Below are 18,289 nucleotides of genomic sequence, written 5' to 3'. Positions count from 1 at the left end.
AACAAGAAGATAGAAGACAAAGGCATCTCGCCACCCTGCAAGGATAAGAAGGTCAAAGAGAAGATTATGTAGGACAGAAAGGTCAAAGGGGAAACGATGTCATCCCACCATCCCACAACAAGGATAACCAAAGAAAGATGGCTCTATAGGGTATGAAAGCAAGGTGTAAGAGGTGTATCCTACCAGTCTACATGGGTGAAATGGGCTCGTAGAAGATGATACAGGCCAAGTTAAAAGGAAAATGGTGTGCATCCCTCCATCTCGCGGGCATGTCTGCAATGCGCATAACACAAAAGTTAGTTAGAATATAAAGTTCGATGGATTTGTGCACCCAAATAGTCCACATGACAAGTTGGCTACGGTTGACCAATGCTGACCAAGTAGCTTGAACACTAAATGAGAATATTGTGATGCCACATTTGCATACTGGTAAAGAAGACAATCAACATGACAGTTCACCAAGCTTGACCAAGTGTTTTGGACATCGATAATGAAGACAAGTGGCTTTCAGGAGGTCGAAGAATGAATCATATGTGCTGAAGTTGGTGACTACAAAGGCAATGCATTTAAAAGAGGTTTTTTCCAATCCTTTTAGAACAAGAGGATGGAGAATGCATTAATGGAAACCTTGTTGCAAGTTGTTTGTGTGGCTCAAGGAAGGATACTAGATTTCTTCGGGAAGAGGAAGATTACTAAAATTAGTAATCGGTGTGTATGGTGAAAATGGATAACAATAATAACAATATTGAAAGACTAAATGGATTCAACCACAAAGCCCTAGCTTAACAACAACAAAGATCCACCATAACATATGAAGATTACCTAAGACAATGTAAATAAAACAAAATCGCAAAGATTATACCATTACATGTCCAATAGGGTTTTGATCTCCATTCTTCCTATCTCCATTGATCTTGCTTGATATATTTGCTCTCAAATTTTATATGCACAAGAGCTCAATAAAGAACGGAATGTGGTTGCAAGTAGGATCGTAGTGTAGTGAAGTCCTCCAAATTGTCGATTAGGCTGAGTGATTAGGGTTTGATAATGAAGGAAGCATCTCCTTAAATAGAAGACACTATATGAAATGGAGGGATAAGATTGAGAGGTGTAAAAAGAAGTCGGCTATGATTAGAGGGTAGGTAGAAGAAATAGTAAAATAATGAAAGAGGTAGGTAGTGTAGGAATTAAGAGATGAATGACATGTGTCATGTGTAGAAAAGGATAATGAATTAATTAAATAAATAAAGATTTATTTAATTAATAGAAGAAGTGGGATCAATTAAATAAATAAGATATTTATTTAATTTAGGAAAATGATAATTTAAATAAATAAATGTATTTATTTAAATGAGAAATAAGGCTAGAAGAGGATAAATGAATTAATTAAATAAATAAGGATTTATTTAATTAATAGAAGAATTAGGCTTAGATAATTAAATAAATAAAATATTTATTTAATTAGACTGGACAATTTTAGGTGTCTACATTTTGCCCCTCTTTGAGACAATGCGGCTTGTCGCGTTGTTTCAAAGAAGATAAGATGAACTGATACAGAGTTGCCCCAGAATGGGAATGATATGCCCCCTCGAGAGATTGGATGAAAATGTCTAAAAATATTGCAGACAATCTCTCGATAAGAAAGACAAGATAGAATGGATTGACCAAATAAAGTGACAAAGTCACGGGATAATGAAGACTGACTCGAGAAATGAAGGCGAGGGCTAGGGTAGGCTATAAGATAGACCACGGGGGAAAACATCCTCATTGTCATCTACACCTCCAAAAGATTAGAGTGCAGAGCGAGAAAAAGAGTAGCAGCAGTCAGCAGCGATGGCTTTCGTACACATATTCGACCGCGTTCGACGATTTCAGAGGCCAGCAGAGGTAGGAGAGCCGGTAAGTACCACCAAGCCTCCTCGTACTTTGACACATTTGCTTTTGTCATTAATGCTTGTCAAATAGAGAAATAAATGCGCCTAGGAATAGTGTACAAAAAAAATGTAAAAACGTGAAATCACGTCTGCGTCGGTGCCAGGCGCGTCTGTGTCGGTGCCAGGCAAGTCTGTGTCTGGAACCGCGTTTGTGTCGAATGCAGGCGCGTCTACGTCCTTCAGGGGCGTTTATGTTGCAAAGTTGCGTTTGTGAACAATTTAGGCAGGTTTATGTCAAACAGGTGTGTCTGTGTTGTTTAGGTGCGTTTGTGAGTTAGAAATGTGTTTATGTCTGAAAATGCAAGGTTTTTTTTTTGTCTTCTAGGTCAAATTGGTAGTTCTGTGATGAACATATGTTGTCGATTGGATAAGCTGCTGAGAGGATACACTCAAGCAGGTCCTCTAGGAATACTAGGATAGATCAAGGCACTTTGTGATGAACAGGGAGCACCAAGATAGAGTACTTTGTGATGAACAGGGAGTACCCAAAGTATGAGCAGCACTTTGTGATGAACAAGGAGTGCAAAATGTGAGTAACACTTTATGATGAATAGGGAATGTCACACACGTAGTACTTTGTGATGAATAGGGAGCACTACTAGGATAGATAGCAGCACTTTGTGATGAACAGTGAGTGTCACTAGAATAGATAACCATATGCATTTAGATAGCGAGTAGCATTTTTTGAGGAACAGTGAATGCCACCATGACTGACATGATTGATTTGTTTGACTGCAGGAGTACTTGCCTATGCTAGAGTCACGGGAGAGATTCCCGTCGACGCAGAGATTGGGACCTGAGTTGTCTTTTCAGGATAGAGCTACCATCAAGGAGATGGGTTTGAGACACGTATTGTATGTGCCTGAGTTTCGGGCAAACATGGGTTTGCTGACTGCGCTGGCCGAGAGATGGCATTCAGAGACATGCACATTTCATTTGCCAATGGGTGAGATGACAATCACCCTTGAGGATGTTTATAGGATTCTACATATACCGATCGATGGAGAGCTGATTCCATACGATCGCGACAGAGACAGAGATGCCCTTAGACAAGTGTTCTAGGATCCAAGACTGGAGATGAGGGCAGGACACGTGGCATGGGATACCATGACATGGATAAGATTAGCACTACCAATAGTGTTGGCAGGAGTGATCAGTGAGTTCCTCTGTATCAGTTTTGTACCATTTTGTTTAATGATGTAGACACCTGCGGGTGATTGTAGCCATATGATTTTGACATAATTGTATCATGACACTTTGTGTATATATATGAGATGATTCATCTTTGCGGTAGCTATATGCATGTGTACCTATGTGATGAGATGTTCTCATGATGTATGTTTTATGATATGGATGCTTATGATATGGATGCAAATATGTACATGATGCAATGCAATATTTTTGTTCTTTTATGTTGTATATGTGATGCATGATGCAAATGTGAATGTATGTAATGCAGATGAATATAATAATGCAAATGTAAATTGTGCTAACAGGTGTTGTGTGCAGGATGTGATGCCGTTGTGATATCTATATGTATGTATGAAATGCTTATATGTGGTAATGCAGGTGCAAACTACATGAAATGCAAATGTTTTTGATGTGTCATTATACTCAGTCATGTGATATCAGGCTACGTGGACTCGAGAAGGACGATGGAAGTCAATTAAGAAAGGGGGATGGAAGATAGAAGATATGAAAGTGAAAGAGCTTCTTGTGCGTTATCATCATTGAGCTTTATTATGGCAAGTAGGTTATGACAATCGAGGCATATGTTCGACCCAGAAAGTCATTGTACCCATTTGCATGGAGATAAGACAGTCACAAACAAGGAATGCCCCAGTTCACACTAGACTCACAGTGTCCTCATATCCTTGGACAAGTCATAGCATTACTAAAAGACAATCCACAGATAGCAAATACAAATAGGTGACGATACCCCATCCTCGCCTTTCTAGTCAAAGACATCCCGGAGATAGAATCTCTAGTCAAAGACATCCCGGAAAAGCTAAAAGACATGTCACCAAAAAAAAGATGAAATCAAAAGAAAACCAAGACTCAACACCAACATCCACTGTAGTCCTCAAGTTTAGTGTCTCTTGTCGCTTGTATAAGTCGTATTTGATTGTGGTCACAATGTTTACTTTCACAGAAAGGATAGATAGCACTGTACCATAATGTTGTCTGAGTCTGTTGAAAGATTTGATTTGTTGAAGCCCATTGTTGCTGCTGTGTCTCATCTAAAACTGACTGAATCCATGAAACTGATACTTTATTGCAGAGAAGATGAAACTTTATTGCAGATCTGTGATGCAAATGTTGCTTTATTGCAGATTGTGCGCAGATAGACTGAAGGAAGCTGGAAGAAATTGTACTCCTCGAAACATGTGATGTTCTCAGTTCCACACCCATCACTAGACGTAGGATTTGCCTTAGCCATAGATAGGGTCTGATTTATTATGGATGGAAAGGGAGTGAAAAGGGGGGTTTATTATGAATGGCTAACCAATCTTGGGTAGATCAATAACAAGCCATGATGGGAATGGGTAAGTTTATTATGAACGAATAGGTTGTGAGTGTGTGCAAAGTGAAATGGTGAAGAGAATCCTGAAGGAGGGAGGAGCAATGTCTCTACGCATGGCGCTAGTGACCCAGTTTTCACCATGGTACTTGCCCAGGGCGCCACCGAAGTGGTTTTCACTGTTGGACAAAATTATTTCTCTTTACTTTTTTCGATTTTTCAATGTTTTTTGTGTCACAAGGTGCCCGTTTGCCAGGTTTTCACCAGGTAACGATTTTTTTGTTTTTATAATTTTTTGTATTTTTGAATTTTTTGATTTTTTTGTATTTTTGAATTAGGATACTCCGATGAGCTATGTGTAGAACCTGCGAAGGTGCATGCTTTTGATAGGATCCTCCAAAGGTTCACCTTCTGTAGTTGAGAGCTGATATGCCCCAGAGCCATATACTGTTGTGATGATGTAAGGACCAAGCCAGTTTGGTTCGAACTTGCCCTTCTTCTCTCTGTCTTGCTGATTCTTGGGGTTTTCTCTGAGAACCAAGTCACCTACCTCAAATGTGCGAGGCTTGACCTTGTGATTGTAGCTACGACTCATTCGTTGTTGGTAAGCCTTGAGATGATTTAAAGCAGTTTGTCTCCGTTCATCCAACAGTTCTAGTTCTTGTAAGCGAGAGACCCTGTAATCTTCTTCAACGATGATGTTTTGCAAAGAGACCCATAAAGAAGGTAACTCGACCTCAATAGGCAAGATGGCTTCAGCGCCGTAGACAAGTGAATATGGTGTAGCTCCTATAGGTGTGCGGACACTTGTGTGGTAGGCCCAAAGTGCAGGATTGAGTTGGATATGCCAGTTACGGCCAGCGTCGTCGACTGTCTTTTTGAGGATTTTAAGAATTGTTTTATTAGATGCCTCAGCTTGGCCATTACCTTGGGGGTAATATGGTGTGGAGAAATGATGGGAAATATGGAAGCGGTCACAGAGTTCACGAACATCCTGATTTTTGAAGGGACGCCCGTTATTAGTAATAATGGACTTAGGAATACCATATCGACAAATGATATAATTAAGGATGAAGGTAACAATTTGTTTCCCAGTGACTTGTGTGAGAGGCACAACCTCAATCCACTTTGTGAAATACTCTGTGGCTGTGATAATGAATTTATGACCATTGGAAGAAGGAGGGTGAATCTTGCCTATGAGATTGAGTCCCCACTGACAAAAGGGCCAAGGAGACGCGCAAGTGGTTGTAGTTCTTGTGCTAGTGCATGTATGAGGTCTCCATGAATTTGACATTGCTTACATTTCTTGACAAACTGATATGAGTCCTTTTCCATATTGGGCCAGTAATATCTAGTCCTAATGAGTTTCTTGGCCAAGGTAGGACCACTAGCATGTGGACCACATATCCCTTCATGCACTTCACGTAACGCAATCTAAGCTTCGTTGCTTTCTAAACATCTAAGAAGAGTGCCATCTAGACCTCATTGGTAAAAGATATCAGCTAGAATGACATATCGAGAGGATTGGTGAATGAAAGTGCGGCATTGGTTGTTTGATAGATCAGGAGGTAAAGTATTGTCTCGTAGGTATGTGAAAATGGAACCATATAACTGGGATTCAGGACCGACAACACATATCATCTCAGTAGGCATTATCTCATATGAAGGGACTAAAAGGTTATCCACCAAGAACTCATAGCGGGTCTCGTTTGGAGGTAAATCAATCAATGAAGCAATTGTAGCCATGGCATCTGCAGTGCGATTCTGCTCTCTTGGTATCTGCTCAAAGTCTATCTTTGTAAAGTGTTGTTTCAGATCATCCACCATTTGTTTATAAGGCATTAAATTTTCATCTTTTGTTTGATAATCACTAGTTGCTTGACGGATAACAAGTTGGGAGTCTCCAAAAACATGAAGTTCTTGGATCTTCCATTGAACTCCAATTCGTAATCCTGTTGTTAATGCCTCATATTCCGCTATATTGTTAGTGCAAGGAAATGATAAGCGGTACAATTTTGGTATAGAATCCCCTTGAGGAGTTATAAAGAGGAGGCCAGCTCCTGCCCCATGCTGTGTGTATGAGCCGTCGAAGTACAGTTGCCATGGCTTTGCATGTGATATTGTTAAAATGGATTCATCTGGAAATTCGGAATTTAGAGGAACATCATCAATCATGGGAGCATCTGCTAATTGATCTGCAATGGCTTGTCCTTTTATTGCTTTTCTGTCCACATACTCAATGTCGAATTCACTCAATATCATCACCCATCTGGCCAGTCGTCCAGTAAGTGTTGCTTTATTGAGAAGGTATTTTAATGGATCAATTCTTGCAACCAACTTAGTCTTATGAGTGAGCATATGATGTCATAATTTCTGTGAAGCAAAGACCACGGCGAGACATGCGCGCTCAATTGGTGTGTAGTTTAGCTCGTATCCCACCAATGTGCGACTGATATAGTATACTGCTTTTTCCTTGCCCCCAGCAATTTGTTGTGCTAAGAGTGCCCCTAGTGCTGTTGGAGTAGCTGATATGTATAGTAACAAAGGCTAATCTGGAATTGGTGGCATCAAAACTGGTGGATTCAAAAGATAATCTTTGAGCGTCTGAAAAGCTTGTTGACAGTTATTATCCCATTTGAACTTGATATTTTTATGTAGCAGGTGTTGAAAAGGATTACACTTATCTGCAAGTTGTGCTATGAATCTTCGTATAGACTGAAGTCTCCCTTGTAAGGATCGAAGTTGACTGATATTTCTGGGTGGCGGCATGTCCAAGATAGCCTTGAATTTTGCTGGATCGGCTTTGATTCCTCTTTTGGACACAATGAATCCTAGGAGCTTCCCGGAGGTTACTCCAAAGACACATTTCTTGGGCTTTAATCTTACCTTGTACTTTTCCAACTGATCAAAGATGACTGAAAGTATGTCCAAATGTGTATCTTTGTCTATTGATTTACCCAAGAGATCATCAACATAATCTTCCACGGTTATGTGCATGAGATCATGAAAGATAGTGGTCATCGCTCTTTGATACGTAGCACCTCTAGCCCAAAGGGCATGACATTCCAACAAAAAGTTCCCCACGGACAAGTGAATGATGTTTTGTGTTGATCCTCGGGTGCAATCCTGATTTGATTATAACCAGAAAATCCATCCATTAAAGATAACATTTCTTGACCTGCTGTGAGATCAACGATCAAGTCGATATTTGGTAATGGGAAGTCATCTTTCGGATAAGCTTTGTTGATGTCTCTGAAACCTGTACATATTCTAATGTTGCGATCTGGTTTACTGACAGGTACTAAATTGGAGATCCATTCGGGATAATCAATTGGGCGTATGAATCCGACATCTAGTAATTTCTCTAGCTCTGCTTTGACTAGTAATGCCACTTGTGGATGCATTTTCCTTAATTTCTGTTTCACTGGTTTTGCCCCTGGTTTGACTGTCAAATGATGCATTACCAAATCCGGATCCAGTCCAGGCATATCAGCGTATGACCATGCAAAGTTGATTTGTCGTTCTTTGAAGAAGCTTATGAATTTTGATCTTTCGGACTCTGTTAATGATTGAGCTAGGAATATGTTGTGTGGAACCTCTTTTGTACCAATGTTTGTTTTGATAGTCTCCTCTACCAACATGGATGACTTTTCCTCATATGATGCTGGGAGAATGTCAAGCCTTCCATCTTCGGGTGCCTTAGAGAGGTTTTTGCCCTCAGATACGTCCTTTCTTTTTACTTTTTTGGGATCAGATAGCGCCACAGTGTGGTTTTCGCCATAAGACCCTTGATTTGTTCTTATTTTCACATTTTTGCGACTGGAAGGTCCGACACCCTCACCAAAATATGCCATGTTGTTGAGTTCTATGGTGTATCTTGCTTTGTGGTCCCCAGGGGGAAGATCATCTCGTATGCCAAGATAGTCAATAATAGCTTCGTCATTTTGAAATGTGTCAAATTGTGCTGGTCCTTCATAATCCCAGTCAATGAGTTGGTGGTGAACAAGGGGAAGGCCTTTAATTTTTTCGGAGTTTGCAGGGCTAAGAGTGAAGATGTGGTTATATTTAGGTATATCAAGGCAATCGTCGAGGTCATCGATGGCACTCTCCTCATCAGTCTCGATCGCAAGCGAGTCCAAATTATCACCACTAGTAGTGCATTCTGGAACAGGTGTTCTCATCCTATGTGATTTCAACCTAGAACCTTGAGACAAGGACTGTGTAGACTCCCCATGGGTTGTTTCTTGACCAACTTTGAATTTGTTATGAAACTCCTCCTCTTCTGTGGGTTCACCTGGCTCTCTGAATGTCTTGGTGAGCTCATAGTCACTGGAGAATTTGTCTGAACCCCATTCCCATTCGTTGGAGTCTGTGGAATAGCAATCCTCTTGTTGAATTTTGGCAATTTTGATTTGTGATGCCTCTTCTGTCCTTTTAGTGTGGATCTTGGAAGTCAAAAAACCAAGTCCCTTCGAGCGTTCCCTTTTTACAGTCAATTCAGGTTGTAAGGGCTCCATAACACCTTCTTTGCGTAACCCAAGAGGGCTTTTTCCATCATACCCGAATTTTTGTAGAATCTTGAAGCCTTTGCCATATTTCTCACAAGGTATATTGATCTGATCATGTGTGTCCTCTTCAATGTCTTTATAGAGCATTTTGTATAAATCTTCCTCTTCTAGTTCGCCCCATCTTTGAAAGGTAGTAGGGTCCCATTTGAGCGTCATGATGAATGTTTGCTTGTTAGGATGTGGCCTTCCATATTCTTTTGGGGAGTTCATGACTTGTCGTAAATACATGGTCTGATTTAAAGTGTATTCTCCCATGCCTTTGTCTTGAAATTTGCCTTTAAGTTCACCTTGTTTTGATGTCGAAGGTTTCAATGACTTAGGGTCAATGTATGCTGAAGAAGGAATAGCTTCACGATTACTGGGAATGATGGTCTCCGTATGTGATCTCAGGTTATTGCAATATATGAACGGATTAGGATCACCGTTAACTGTTACCTCGACTCCATTATGAGGAAACTTAATGCATTGATGATATGTTGATGGGACTGCCCTCATTTCATGAATCCAAGGACGTCCTAGCAATATGTTGTATGTGAGATCCAGATCTAGGACTTGGCAAACCACATCCTTTGTAACTGGCCCAACTCTTAGAGGTAAGGTGACCGTGCCCTTGGATGAGCGTTCTTCATCATCGTATGCCTTGATGGTGATTTGATTTTTTGAATTCACAGCTTTATCAGAATATCCCAATTGTTTAATGGTGCTCAATGTACAAATGTTTAGACCAGCTCCTCCATCTATCAGGACTCGCTTTATTCGATGTTTGTGTATGAAAGCTTCAATATGTAATGGTGCATTATGTGGCTGACTTACGGAGGCGTCATCGGCTTCTGTGAATGTGAGGGAGTGTGGAATGGAAAGGTATCCCACCATGGCTTGAAACTGGTCCACGTTCAGATTAGTAGGAATGGCAGTATCTCTCAAGATTTTGTCAAGAATAGCTTTATGAGTGGGGGATATGCATAAGAGCTCAAGGATGGAGATGAGCGCGGGTGTCTTCCCTAACTGTTCTACAAGGTCATACTCAGGTTTGGTTGATGAAGAAGCGGTATTTTTAGTGGAGGCACCTGGCAACGTAATTTTACCTCGACGAGTTGTAACATGACATTCAGAGGTAGGTTTGGAAGAAGATCCAACACCTCTTAGGACAATCTTGGGTCGCTGAGGAGGATTCTCAGGGTTTTTGTTCTTGATGGTAATAGTAGAGATATGATTGTCCATTGAGATATGATTGATAGTTGAATCATAGTTGTAAGGTGCTCTAGTATAGTTGGCCTGATCATCTGTGACTTGGGATTTTCCTTTGTCATGCTTTGGGAATGGTTCCTTAAACATCTCATGTTCTTGATTAGACGAATGTCCCTTAATCTCAATGTCACCTCTATCAATGAGATCTTGCACGATGTTCTTCAGTCGATGGCAATTTCCTGTCTTATGACCCTTGCTCTTATGAAACTCACAATACTCATCATCATTCCACCAATTTGGTTTGACCTTTGGTTCATATGGAGGAAAATCTGGAACTGTGATCACTTAGTTTGCCACTAGCTTTTTGAAGACTGATTCAAGTGGTTCTCCCAATGGGGTGTACTTCCTTCATGATCTAGAAGTTGTTTGAGTATTCACTTGATTGTTTGTAGAACTTGATCTTGAAAAGATGAACTTGGGTCTCACGGTATTGGCATCAACAACACCATCATTGATTGTGTTCTTGTTTTTATTCCAAAATCTTGGCTTGTCTTTTCCTTTAAAGTCATCTTTGTTTTCCTTGAATATTTTAATGACTCCTTGTTCAATTAAGACCTTTTCTGTTGCTAAGCCCTTTTCAATAACATCCTTGAAGGTGGACAAACAAGCTTTCCTTAGATCATAGCCAATATCCTTGTTAACGTTTTGAGTGAACATTTCTACCATTTGTTTTTGGGGAATTTCACAAGAGCATCTGCTGGCTAGATTTCTCCATCTTTGTAAAAATGACGCAAAAGATTCTCCCTCCTTTTGCTTAGTATTGCACAAAGTAGTGACTGAGATATCTGTCTCAATATTGTAGGAGAAATGTTGAATAAATGCCTCTGCTAAGTCACCCCATGACTTAATACCAGGAGGTAATTGAGAGAACCATTCCATAGCTTGATTGCCTAAGCTTTGCGGGAACAACCTCATCAAGTATGTTTCTTCTGCCGCTACCTCTATGCAAGCTGTGAAAAATTGTCGTATGTGTGCCTTGGGGTCTCCTTTTCCTCTATACTTGTCAAATTTTGGCGTCACAAAGTGTGCAGGGAATGGAGGCATTGGAATGCTCTTATCAAATGGATAAGGACATATGTCTCTCATAGTGTATGTTGGTTTTGGTGTACTCATGTCCTCCATTTTCTTTTGTAAATCTCTGATTTGTTGCTCCAAATTCTTAGGTGGCGATCGATTTCTTGTAGCATACCCCATGTTTGGGACACCAATTTGAGGAGGAGCTTGTTGCATGTATGGATGATATTGATCATAGACATGTTCATATGGAGGAGGTTTATATTGATGCAGTATATAGGGAGCACTTGGTATAGCTTCATGTTGAGGAACCCCATATCTATTTTGTGCATATATACCATATTCTATAGGCACGTCATGTTCTATTGTGTTGCCCCCAAATTTGACATGAGGTTTCCTTGTGTCCAAATTTTGAGCATGCCTTTGAATGTCCACTTGTTTTGATTGATCCATAGCTTGAGCATGTGATTGAGCATATCTATCTGCATAAGACTTCCATAATGGTCTTCGAAGGTAAGTATCATATGTTTGACCGTGTGTATGTGGGATTTCTGGTTTTTGAAGCAAAGCTGATGGAGATTCAGGTACCATATGCGGTCCTCTATTTCCTCCACTATTGGGTCTCCTTTGATCCATGTTGGAGTGAGTTTGTTGCGAGGGTCGGTTTTCCATAAGTTGAGACATGTCAAAGTCATGAGGTATTTTAGCTCCACTTTGTGCCATCATGTGTAAGAAGTATTGTCTATCCCTCTTCATTATCTCTTCAACCAATCTATTGAAATGAGGATTCATTATGGATTCTTCTACATCTGCTGATTGTATTGAAAAGTTGTCCACATTGTCATTATGTGTAGCCTTGTTGTTTGTAGTGTCTGCGTTTTCCACATTTGGAATGTGTCTATAAACATCCATGTCAAGCAGTGTAGTGTGCTCAGGATTGAAAAATAAATCATTGTCATACTCATAAGAACTCATGTTTGCGGACTCTTGAGCTTCTTTAGCTTTTCTCCTAGATTTTTGAAGATGGGTTTCAACCATGAACTAGGTGTTTGACCAAGATGTGAGAGACTAGATGAAAAATGGAAAGAGTATGGAAGACCAAGAGTTGTATGGAGTGTAAATGAATTTGAAGTTTACTTGCAATGTCCAAATTGTAAGACCAAGTATGTACGTAGTAGAGTAGGTGTGACTTCCAAAAAGAGGATAGTTTCTCTTGATGAGGTAAGCTGACCTTGACTCTAAGTAAGACCAAATGAGACCCAAAGGTAAGAAACCTTGATGAGGGACCACTTAGCAAAGTGTAGTTGTATGTAGTATGTTGACAAAGTATGATGAGGACAAGCAAGTGACCTTTTGACTCAAGTTTAGACAAGTATGAATGTAAAATGAGATGTGAAGCAATGATGGACTGTATGAGACCCAGAGACAGGTTGAATGCTAGATGAAACCTGAAGAAACGACCTAGGAAGCTCAAGTATTCCGAAACTGATTTCTCTTGTTTTCCGGACTGTAAAAATTTTCAATCCTGGACATAGACGCTTCTGTATACTTCACAGACGTGATTCCCAGACACAGACATGTCTCTATTTGACACAGATGCTACTAGACACACAGACGCTATTATGCCCTTCACAGACATGCTTAGATGACTCAGACGCGGTTAAAACAGACACAGACGTGTTTCTGTAAAATTTGTGCAATTTTTTCCAATCTGTGAAGTCGTTTTGTTGTGACCAAATCTGACTGTTTGACTATTTTTCGTGACAAGAGGACACAATGTTGATGAGGACTCAATGTTTGCTAGTGTTTAGACTCCAAAATGACTCCAAGAAAAGTGTGTTGTTTGATGTAAAATGTTTTGCATACACTTGAAGACACAAAAGACACAATGTTTTGTTGTTTGGTCTTGAATGTTTTGAATGTTTAACATAAGACAAGCACAATTCTTATGGCTAGCCAAGACAATAGTTGTTGATCCCACATAGGGTTTTACCCCCGAGGCTACGCTATTCAGAGCGGATACTTAGATGCTTGACCTCACTGGCTCCACCCTCGGCACTCACTTCTCAGGTTAGCCAAGCATCAGTCCCCATGAAAACTCCCCATGGCGAACTTTGTATCTCTACTAAGAACCATATGTGTGTGGGCCGCTACCAGAGGTCCGACCTCCTACCCCAACAACTAGAAGGATTTGGGCCTCTAAAACAAAATAGTGCTAGTAAGGGCATCCGCTCGTGTGGCCATACATGCGGCACTTTCAGCTCTATAAATACAGAAGGCTCCTAGCCGATAGGGGTTACGCCCTACAAATGATCAAATAAATTTGATCAAACGGGTTTATGGGGAGACATAGTGTCGGTATGAACTAATCAACACATGTTATTCATAGTTTTCACCATGAATACATTTGATTATAGTGGTTCGGATGAGGTGGGTTTTCCTCGCTACCACTTGGGTTGTTCTCTTCTCACTAGTAGTCCTAATGACCACACGGGAAGACAGGCCCTCTAAAGATTAAACAAAAAGAGCCTATTGCTCAAGACACAAAAGACAATGATTCAATTTTAGTGCACCAATGGAAGTGTTTGCTAATCTATGAAAACAAGGCACACAAAAAAATTTCAAAACCCTAGCCAAGGACCTGCAACAAAATTTGTTAGTAGTTTGGGTTGTTTCAAATGATCACCCCTTCCTGCAAGCACACAAGTTAAGTAAATTTTAGAAACCCAAAAGACTTTGTGAAAGAGGGGCCTTCAACAAAACGTTTTAGCTTCCAAGGCAAGCTGCACAAACTTAGTTAGCTAGATCTGAAAGGGTTAGTCCAAAAATAAACCAAATCTGAAGCCCTAAGTACCCACGACACAGATGCATCTGTATGACACGGACGTGGTTCTGTGACTCACAGACACGGTCAAAAATCACAGACGCCCTTCTCGGACACAGACGCGATCAGAAACAACACAGACACACTTATAAAACACAGACGCTCCTGTCCGAGATCTACAAAATAAAACTTGTCAAAAACACAGACGCGACTCCAGTATCCACAGACGCTCCTGAAAATCAGAGACGCGATCCAAAAGTTCGCAGACGCGGAAAAACCTAAAATGTCATCGAAAAATGTCCGATCTGCAACTTCAAAAACGCAAAATCTGCAACAAAAAAGGTTAAATGCAAAGGGACAAGAGTCCCACCGGGCGTGCCAAAATGTGTATGGTGAAAATGGATAACAATAATAACAATATTGAAAGACTAAATGGATTCAACCACAAAACCCTAGCCTAACAACAACAAAGATCCACCATAACATATGAAGATTACCTAAGACAATGTAAATAAAACAAAATCGCAAAGATTATACCATTACATGTCCAATAGGGTTTTGATCTCCATTCTTCCTATCTCCATTGATCTTACTTGATATATTTGCTCTGAAATTTTATATGCACAAGAGCTCAACAAAGAACGGAATGTGGTTGCAAGTAGGATCGTAGTGTAGTGAAGTCCTCCAAATTGTCGATTAGGCTGAGTGATTAGGGTTTGATAATGAAGGAAGCATCTCCTTAAATAGAAGACACTATATGAAATGGAGGGATAAGATTGAGAGGTGTAAAAAGAGGTCGGCTATGATTAGAGGGTAGGTAGAAGAAATAGTAAAATAATGAAAGAGGTAGGTAGTGTAGGAATTAAGAGATGAATGACATGTGTCATGTGTAGAAAAGGATAATGAATTAATTAAATAAATAAAGATTTATTTAATTAATAGAAGAAGTGGGATCAATTAAATAAATAAGATATTTATTTAATTTAGGAAAATGATAATTTAAATAAATAAATGTATTTATTTAAATGAGAAATAAGGCTAGAAGAGGATAAATGAATTAATTAAATAAATAAGGATTTATTTAATTAATAGAAGAATTAGGCTTAGATAATTAAATAAATAAAATATTTATTTAATTAGACTGGACAATTTTAGGTGTCTACAATCAGTACACAGAGAATAATCTAAATCCAGAAGGATTCCAAGAGGGTGCATTTATGATTAACGATTATCTGATGGAAAAGAATGTATAGAAAATCCAATCAGCTATAGACCAAATCTTTGAGAAACAAAATAATTTTGAGGGAAAACATTCTTCAATGCAAAGTTGATCAAGCAAGGAGTTAAATGTGATCTAACTGAGGTAATTAGTTTGTTGAGACGGAGATAGAGGTGGAAATAAAAATCTCAACTTGAATACGTGTGAGATGTGGTAAAAAGTGGAGGGAGTTGTTGCCAAGAAAAAGGAGAAGCTACAAAAGCAGATAGGCAGAAAATAGAGAGAGGAGAGAATATTGAGCAAGGTGAAGTAGAGACAAAGAGTAGAAGAGATAGAGAGCAATGTGTTGAGAACAGAGAAAACTCAGAGACCAAAAGATAGAGGAGACAAATTTGAAGAGAAGAGTAGGGTGCAGAGGATCAAGAAAACAAAGGAGACAATAAAACTGTGAGTTACAAAATTACATTTGTAACAAGGAGATAAAACTGTAATCCTTTTAATCATTGCAATTCTCTGAGTGGGTGCTCAAAGTAAGGGTATGTGCTCAAAATCAATAGAGTTTGGTGCTCCTTGGGTTGGTACCCTAAATATATTATACAAGTGTTTTCATTGTGAGGTTGAATTGGAGCAGTAGACACCAACAGCTATTCTCACCAAGGTTTTTCCCACTTTGGGTTTTCCTCGTAAATCTGGTGTTGTGGTTTGATTTATGTGTGTGTGTTTGTTCTTAATTGCTTTTTGGTTTTAGTATTTTCACACATAGATTAACAGTTTTTATAATACACTGATTCACACCCTCCCCTCTCAGTGTCTATTTGTGTTCTTCAAAAAGATGCCAAGAGACTCACTATCTTCTAGCAACTGAAAGAATAGGACAACTAAAATAATAAATAATCTCTTGATCATGAAATTGTCCTTGGACCACTGTGTCAAGTGACTAATATCATGACAAACACATGTGAAATCAACCACTATCTTAGAGCACCGTCATACTAAATCATGAGGGATTCACTTAGTGAACCTGGGTTATATCACGTGCGTTCATGACATACTAAAGAATCCCCCTATTTTCAAAAATTCTTTCCCTCATTTCCTTTTTTGTCACCCCCTCCCAATACACAATTGGAATTAAAAGCCCCCCTATTTTCACCAAATATTGCATTTTTTCTTAGCCCGAATTTAAAACCCCTTATTTTCACCAATAGGCAATATATTGTACCCTCATTTTTGGGATATTAAATCCCCCAATATGAACGCACATGATATAATATTGCCTAATCAGTGAAGCCCTTGTGCACTAAATATATAATCATCAAAGCACTTCACAAACCAGCTTTTGCAATTTTTTGTACCAAATATGCTTGCACATCATTCACTTTCAATTCATATTAATTCACACACTTTCTATCTCACAACTCATACATCTGCACTCCTTAAATACAAGTTAGATCATCAAAAACCTAGATGAGGGTTAGCCACAGACAAAGTATACAATATTACACAAAATCGGCTACACGAACCAAAAACATTCAGTGTGGTCCACTCTAGGAGATAGAGGGGACTCAAATCCATCACAACACATCCTTCTAAGTTGAATCCAATGAACTGCACATGCTAGCACATCCTCCAAATTTGATACCAAACGTAATGTGTAGATAAACAATAAAACTCAACAATTGATCGACTCAAACACCTTCTAATGCAAATCACTTAACGCAGATCTCCACACACCATGGTGAGGCACATGATAATATTCTAACTCAACCTCTAATGCATATTTGGACCAAAAAGTATGATCCAAACAAGATAATCCAATTGGGCAAACAAAACTGAACATACAAAGCATAGACCAACATAACTCACTTACAAAACAGAAATACCACTAGAGAATTGAACTATAATAATGTATGATACAAATAAAAATGTCCTCAAAACCTTACCATATGAATTTGTTAGGATAAATGGTGAACAGCTGAGAGGGGGGCGTGAATCAGTTGTTAATAGATTATAGCTTTTAATCCAGAATATAACCTTAAATAGGTCAAGTACACGTAGATCACAAAAAGATGTCGGTAGAAACAGATATCGGTAAACAATACAACTTAACAATTAACCAGATAATCAATGCAAAGCAACCATACCACATAACACCATGATTTGTACGTGGAAAAAATGGAAAGGGAAAAACAATGGTGGGAAGCCTACCCACAGTTAGATGATACTTCTACAGAAATATTGTGTTACAATGAGGGGCCTACACTTGCAGGAAGGCACACTACCTAGAGCGTATTGCTCATTACAAAAGAGTCTTACTAACTACAAAGAGGATACAACCTTCTCAAGATAAATGGACAACAATCCAATAGAGTGAACTGCTGGAAATAGCATCTACTATGCCTGATTATAGTCTCGGTTAAGCTCAATGCTGGAGGACTAAATCCTCTTCTGAAACCAATCCTATCACCAATGATCGATCAACTCCTCTGCCTGAATGATATTACAGTATTCACACATTACATTCCTTTTTCATGACTATTTTAGTAACCATGATACTTTACAAATAGTCTCTACCTCTTATTTATACAAACCCTAAGGCCTAAACCAATCAGGTTGGCCACCTAAAGATATTACAATAAAATCATTACATAATTCCTTATTACAATGATATGCCATGTCGGCTTAAGATCAAAACAATAAAAACATCTCGAATCATCCAAGTAACGTGTAGAGTACACACTAACATGATATCGGTCCATAACCTAGATAGGTATTGGATCTATTCTAGGTCCACCATGCCAAAGCAATGTCTTCAAGAAATTGAAACATGATCAACGAACATCTTCAGCATTCTGAAATCCTTGAAGAAGCTGCACCAACACCAATTGTGCATCTTGCCATGATTCCTCATTGAAAGTTCTGTTGGTAAAGCTTTAAACCAATGCCGGTAAGGGTTTACCAGAG

The sequence above is a fragment of the Cryptomeria japonica genome, chromosome 10 (genome assembly GCF_030272615.1).
Source record: "Cryptomeria japonica chromosome 10, Sugi_1.0, whole genome shotgun sequence".
NCBI lineage: Eukaryota > Viridiplantae > Streptophyta > Pinopsida > Cupressales > Cupressaceae > Cryptomeria > Cryptomeria japonica.
The sequence above is the reverse complement of the archived record's forward strand: the minus strand, read 5'-3'. Positions refer to the sequence as shown.